The sequence below is a fragment of the Martes martes genome (genome assembly GCF_963455335.1).
Source record: "Martes martes genome assembly, chromosome: 6".
NCBI lineage: Eukaryota > Metazoa > Chordata > Mammalia > Carnivora > Mustelidae > Martes > Martes martes.
Genome location: NC_137893.1, coordinates 118,291,410 through 118,297,409, shown reverse-complemented (window position 1 = coordinate 118,297,409; position 6,000 = coordinate 118,291,410).

The window sequence follows — 6,000 nt, the reverse complement described above, 5'->3', positions numbered from 1 at the left end:
CAAAAATTCAAAGACAATCAAATCTAGAATCCACAAAGGTGTGTTATTAAAACATAATTTTTCTCTCTAAAATAACCCTCATTTCCAGACATAGCCAAATTAGGACTAATTTATTTGAAAAACAAGTCCAGTTTAAACAGATTTGGACTAATTATTTACATAAGAGCAGCAAGAACAGTGAGAGATCATATAGATCTTTTAGAATCTGCTTTGCTGGAAATTCTTATAAGGAATCTCTAGGTTGAACTTTTAGTAGCCTCTCCAGGGCAAAAGTCAAGCCACGCACTTGCCATCAGACAGGCCTGCAATACCTTTAATTTGGGTGGATTCCTCTCCATGATGTCTCCAAAGTATCCTGAGGTTCCTACACCTGCCAGGAAGTGATATTCTTTACTCACTGGTGAGGCTGCTGGGAACTCTGTAAGCAAGGTACCAGGCCAAAAGTTCCAAGGGACTTTATCGTTCCAGGTTTCATAAAGTCAACTTTAGTTCCTTAAAGCTGTCTGGTCATATCTGAGTCTATGCATGTCTTTCTCAAATATGACATTCCAGTCAAAGCCTTGGTAAAATAACCCATGTTTCCAATAGTCTCCTGTTACAAGGAGAACAGATTCTTATTGAACTTGTGCAAATGACTGATTGCCATGGAAGAAGGAATACTTATTGAGACCTTTTGAGTTTTAGAGGGTTCAGATAAAGAGAAAAGTTGAATGCTTTGATTTGTTTACAAATAAGTATTTTTACATTTCTGTAAGTTGCAGATATCTTAAGAAACAAGTTTCCTAGTCTGGAAGAGCAAACATTAGAGAACCAGCAATGTTTAAAATAACAGACTCAACCCTATAATCTTTTAGTCCCATGTTACTAATTCTGGTTTAGTTTGAATGCAGCTTTAGTTAGTCCTGGAAATTCTTACCCATTTCAGTTTTAGGATTTTCAAATATATCAAATATCTGTATTTGTCCTGAAAGTCCTTTGTATGAATCTCCTTTAAGGTGAAACTCATTTTACAAGAGAATTAAAACAATTATAAATGACAAAAACTCAGAATGGATATGGTTAAAGAGCTGATGAGATGAGAGTTTACAATTTAGCTGGCAAGGAAATAAGGTTACTTCTGTGATACATAACACTTCATTAATTACAATATCAAGTGATGATCTATCAAATCATTAAAACTTTAGGAAATGCATAGAATCTCTAGAATAGTTATAGCATTTACCCAAATGTAACCCAAGGTTTATCATTCATTTAGCAGTACTTCCTGAGTAACTGAGCATACCAAGGAAAAGCATAATGAGTTAAAGAGATTTCATTTACAACTTAAATCTTGTCAATGTTTGCTAAAATCTTATAAAGTTTTAAAGCACATACCTAAATATAATTAGGGATGTTAAAGACCTGATATAGGCAAAATGTGGAAAATGTTTCTTTCTGCACAGGCAAAGAGGAAACAACTGTTTACATTTTCTTCCTAACAGCAGATTAATTTAAGAAAACTGTCTTTTTGAATGGAGAGAATTTTAATCTTATACCAATGTACCTCTAAAACCCATTCATTTCAATCTTAGTCTGTCCTGACCATGCCTAAAATTCCGTTCCAAAGTTCTCCCTACACAAACCTCCTACAACTTTTCTTCACACTCAGATGGTGTCCCAAGCCATTTCTTTCCAAACAACCATCTCCTTTAGAACAAATTACCTTTTATCTTTAGCAAAATGCATTCTCATTCCTTACCTTTCTTACTATCTACTTTTCCACATACAGTTGTTTCCCTTATTTCCATTAGTCTTATTTACAGTTAGCAGTATTTTGTACTCTTAGAAACACCTTAGTCTCTAATCAGTTATTAACCAATTGTGAATGTTACAACAAAATTCTTTAGATGGCAAGTTTGTAAATCAGTTAAGCACAAAACATGTTTACCAACAGATTTAAATATTCTCAGTTTCTTTACAATAAGTCAAAAGCACAAACCTATGTCCAGTAATTAATGACTTAGCATTTTATCCTCTTTGGAAGACCTAGATGTCCAACAAATTTAATTCCATTTATCATCCAAGCAAAACTTTATAAACTTTCAGGTTACCAAAGACTCTGAAAGCGATCTCAGCAATTACCCATGAAAACTTGGATAGACAATGAACCATCAGTTTAGTCATCTTTTTGCTAGCAACCCAACAGAGGTAGCACAAGGTTATTTGACCTTCAGTAAACCTTGATAGAATAAAAGTTTCACATTTACTGCTGTAACTTCAAAGGCATGTCTATCTTAATTAAACCAACAAACTTAACTTAGTTTAAATACTGATTTATGTTCCACATGGGTCCACCCCATTTTCAGTGTTTATCTGAGACACAGGTGGGGAAATCTGGAGTGGCAGGGTGTTAGGACCAGGGGGTGCTCTTCTTGCTCTGTGACAGTGAAGAAAAGGAGTCTTGGTGCATGGTCTAGAGGCCAGACATGCAGGCCGCACCCCCGTTGGTGCAGAAACACCAGAAGGGGGAGGCAGAAGAAACAAAGTGCTACCAGGAGGCAGAGAAAGGATTCCTGGTTTTAGAGCTCATCAGCTCCACAGAATAAGCAGATGCCATGTTTTCCCACCAACAAGGGGGAAAGGGTTAAGCAGTCCAGGTCTAGCCACATAAGACAGGGAATTTCCCCAAAACAAAGGGAGTTTTAGCAGCTGCTTGGGAATATTCCTTAAAGTCTCCGTCTCGAGTTAGACTAACCCCAGTTGGCTCCAGTTAAAGCCACTAACACAGGAAATGAGTGAGGGAGAAGCCGCCACATCTATTAGAAGGAACAGAGAGAGAGATAAAGTAAGAGTCCCCTTTGCTAGGGATGGCCTGTGTATCCTCCAGCAACCTGGGTTTACTAGGAGAAGGCTTATTTACATAATTATCATCCAAAGGGTCAGGAGGGAGTTTACTAGCTGACTCATTTGGGCAAACACATTCTGTAAAAGGCACTTGGGTTGGGGTCCTGGTGCAGAACAATGAAGGCCTAGGTATGAGCAATGAAGGTATCCTAGGTCCATTTGCCCTGTTTCCTACAGGGGAAATCTAAATGATAGATCCCCCTGAAGCCATGCAGTGTTATAGGAGTTCAGTCCTTTCCTAAGTTTTGCAATCCAAATTATTTCCAGTGGGTTAAAAGGCACCCCAAGATAGAGTCCTTGGGAACTGAAGAAGCCTACTGAGACCATGCTCCCAGAAAAGTAAGGAAAGTCCATTACGAAATCCCCCCTGACTCCTGGGTGGCAACCCACGCAGGGTATGTCAGAGGTTCCCATGTGTCAAAAGCGACCAGAGGCATCTCTCAACAGGACATCGCTATTGATCATGTTCCTGCCTTCCCCAGGAAGGCATTCCTGCCATAAAAGGCCCTGGAGGGGTGCTGGCATCCCTCCTCTTCCCCATCACATCCTAGGTTGCCAATGGGTGCCTGGTGAATGGACCAAAATACTGTGTTGTGCCGTGCCATCATCTGTCCTGAAGATTGCATACTGTTTTGCCATTTTAACCCATGGAAATACTAGAAAACTTTGGCAAGTGGAAATTACCCAATTTCATAGCTTTAAGTAGTTTGTAGAAGACACTGACAAGAAACAGTAAAGACTGAAATCCATCATGGTCTATGTGACATTCCAACACATGTGGTCCTTACAGACAACTTCCCTAGGAAACGGTCCCCTGTTGCATTTTAATTCAATTGGGTACTGGTTTTGGCTGGCAGAAGTGGCTAGACAAGGGATGTGGAGAGGATCACATTAGATCAATCAGGAGGAAACCTCACACAGGAGTCTTAAGATTGGCAGCTGTCCTGGTGACTTAGGTGGCTGTCCCATGCCCAAGACAGACAAATTTGTGTAAGAACAGGAATAAAGAGAGGGCATCAAGTTCTGGGTGTTATTACCATTCCAGCCAGGGTACTAACTTCCAGCCAAAAGGCAGACATTCTCCTCCCCATAGAGCAGTCACGGGCTAGAGGATTACAGCCTGAACGATCGACATGCAAGTGTTCCAATCAGACCGTACTCCTTGAAGGGCCCCTGAAATGAGACTAAAGGAAGAGGAGAGAAAGTACTCACCAATTTTGCACTGAAGCTCAGAGTCCAAATGTAAAGACTCACAGCCCCACGTTGAGCACCAAATGATGAAGTTCTAGAATATAGGTGAGGTTCAGTGGGGTGAGGTCTAGAGCCAATGACCAACAAAGAATTCTTGAGATATGTTTGGTGCAAAATGGTGATTTATTAAAGCACAGGGACAGGACCCATAGGCAGGAGGAGCTGTTGCCCCAGGGTTGTGAGGGGTGGCAGGTTATGTACCATGGGAGTGGGGGAAGTAAGGAAAAGGGAGGCTTCAGTAGAACTTTCATATGCTAAAAACGACCTACAAGATACCTGATACCAGAGGCCTTGCCATTGCCAAGTTCGTGTTGCCCTCTAGCTAGATATTAACATTAAGATGGGTGGGAGATTCCTAAAGAATGTCACCTACGGGGACGCCTGGGTGGCTCAGTTGGTTGGGCAGCTGCCTTCGGCTCGGGTCATGATCCCGGCGTCCTGGGATCGAGTCCCACATCGGGCTCCTTGCTCCGCAGGGAGCCTGCTTCTCCCTCTGCCACTCTGTCTGCCTGTGCTCTCTCTCTCTCTCTCTCTGGCAAATAAATAAATAAAATCTTTAAAAAAAAAAAAAAAAGAATGTCACCTATGTCCCACCCAGGTGTGGGGTTGGGGAAGAGGTTGCAAGAAAACTTTTTGCTTTGTTCTCAGCCAGGCCTCTGTTCCCTCATCACCTTGGGGGTTCCTTCTGTTCCATAAGCCCTTGTCCATTAGAAGTATAAAATCGCCAGTGCAGCTCTTTCTGTCCAAAGGTCCTGTCTCTGTGATGAAGTTCAGAATATAAGTGAGGTTCAGTAGAGTGAGATCCAGAGCCGATGACCAAGAAAGAATTCTTGAAACATCTTTGGTGCAAAATGGTGGTATACTAAAGCAAGGGGACAAGACCTGTGGGCAGAAAGAACTGCTGCCCCGGGGTTAGTGGTCCATTATATACTTGCAAGTGCAGAGGCGGGACAGGGATGGTGTAAGTTGCTAAGGAACTTTGGAAGCAAGGTTTCCAGGAACTTTAGGGACTAGCTATTGTTGGGAAAAGATTATTTATTACCATCTAATAAAACCTTAGTCATGAGACCTTTCATATGTATATTCATGGGCCATATGTTTGGGGATCATTGCCAAAACTTATCTTGAGGGTTTGAGAGATAAAGGAAGGTTGCAAAGGAATTTTTATTTGTTAAAGTAGACCCACAGGATCCTGGTGTTATGCCTGAGTTTTCGCATCTGAGAGACCACCAAGGAGCCAAGCACTGATGCAATCACGCGAGGGTTTATTTGACAAGCTTAAGCTTGGGCCCAAGTATACCCGACACAGCGGAGTAGGGACTTGGACCCTGAACCAGATTACAGAGTTTTTGAAGGCAGAGTAGGGCTGGACTCAGCAGTGGGTGAGGACAAAGGGGATTATGGATGATGTAAGTCTCTAAGGAAGCAAGGTTTCCAGGACCTTGAGGGGCTAGCTATCATTGGGAGAAGGGTTATTTATTACTAGTAATAAAAATCTTCTCATGAAACCCTTTAGATGTATATCAGTGGGTCATATGCTTGGGAAGGATTCTCGACACTATCTTGGAGGTTTGGAGATAAAGTTTCCTAAAGGAATTGATAAAGTAGACTTACAGGATCCTGGTCGGACCTGTCGGGGTAGGGGGTCGGTCAGGCTAGGATTGTCCTTAGCAAAACTTCAAGGTGAGGGCAGTTGAGTCCCCAGGGGAGAGCCACTCTGTCTGTTTCAAGGGCTTGTCAGTAGGTAAGGAATTTTAATTATTTTCTTCTTCCTCTGTTTCCTACATCAGCTAAGCTTGAGGTGGGATGGCCTTAATTTTCTTGGCCTCCACACTGGTTGGGGATAGGGTCTGTTAGGCTAGAATT